Source organism: Orycteropus afer, unplaced genomic scaffold (assembly GCF_000298275.1).
Source record: "Orycteropus afer afer isolate SDZICR_OR568_19922 unplaced genomic scaffold, OryAfe1.0 scaffold00776, whole genome shotgun sequence".
In the NCBI taxonomy this organism is placed as follows: Eukaryota; Metazoa; Chordata; class Mammalia; order Tubulidentata; family Orycteropodidae; genus Orycteropus; species Orycteropus afer.
Genome location: NW_006922363.1, coordinates 483,504 through 484,155, shown reverse-complemented (window position 1 = coordinate 484,155; position 652 = coordinate 483,504). Strand labels below are relative to the sequence as shown.

At 39.1% G+C, this 652-nt stretch overlaps 1 protein-coding gene across 1 annotated transcript in view; it reads left to right on the top strand.

The window, feature by feature from the left end:
• The window catches only part of OPHN1 (oligophrenin 1), a gene marked incomplete at its 3' end in the record, with an annotated part of 597,264 nt that overhangs the window by 245,722 nt on the left and 350,890 nt on the right, over positions 1-652 (top strand). The window lies entirely within an intron of this gene.

Below are 652 nucleotides of genomic sequence, written 5' to 3'. Positions count from 1 at the left end.
TCTTTTGACTCTTTTGGAGAAGTCTTTGGAAGCACATAAAAAATTTAATCATTAGAAGGTCCCAATCATCTGGTTTCTCTTCTGCTGTTTGTGCATTTTGAGTTATACTTGTTAGTCTATTTATGCTATATATTGTTGTTATTGTTGTTTGCCATCGAGTCAGCCCAGACTCATAGCGACCCCTCCTAAATTTGCCCCTAGTTTTTCCCTGAGGAACTCTTTAGTTTTGGGTTTCACATTTAAGTGTTTGATCCATCTAGAGTTCATTTTTGTGTATGGTGTGAGGTATAAATCTTGTTTAATTTTTTTGCAAATGGATCTCCAGTTTTCCAAGTACCATTTATTAAACAAACATTCTCTTCCACATTTAATGGATTTTGGCCCTTTGTCAAAGTTCAGCTGACCATAGGTCAATGGATCTATTTCTGGGTTCTTAATTCTATTCCATTGGTCTATATATCTGTCATTAAACCAATACCAGGCAGTTTCGACTACTGTGGCTCTATAGTTGGTTCTGAGATCTGGCAGTTTGAGTTCGCCTACTGTGTTCTTCTTCTTCTGTTGTTGTTGTTTGCCGTCGAGTCGGCCCCAACTCATAGTGACCCCTCCTTGGGTTTCCGAGGCAGTATCACTACGGAAGTAGGATTGCCCA